Below are 336 nucleotides of genomic sequence, written 5' to 3'. Positions count from 1 at the left end.
TATTTTGTGTTGAACCATTGAAATTTTGAGGCCTTTTGTTACAGCAGCTAATATTATCCTAACCAATACAAAAGTTTTTGATTTATATATTTTGAAGACCACTGACACCTCTGCTAAATTCTTGGCCATTTGTCAAGGAAATCTGAAGCCCTTTCCCTGATATATTTTTAAATCAAGTTTGTGTAAGTCTAACATTTGTTCTGAGAGATGCTGTTTTCTTGAGGAGGAAGAAAATAACAGACTAGTTTATTTCTATTTTTTCCAAAACATATATTGCTTTTTTTTTTGCACTCCAGGGTCAGAAAGGTAAGTTAATCATTCTCATGAGTTCTTTGC

Source organism: Bubalus kerabau, chromosome 11, assembly GCF_029407905.1.
Source record: "Bubalus kerabau isolate K-KA32 ecotype Philippines breed swamp buffalo chromosome 11, PCC_UOA_SB_1v2, whole genome shotgun sequence".
Lineage (NCBI taxonomy): Eukaryota > Metazoa > Chordata > Mammalia > Artiodactyla > Bovidae > Bubalus > Bubalus kerabau.
The sequence above is the reverse complement of the archived record's forward strand: the minus strand, read 5'-3'. Positions refer to the sequence as shown.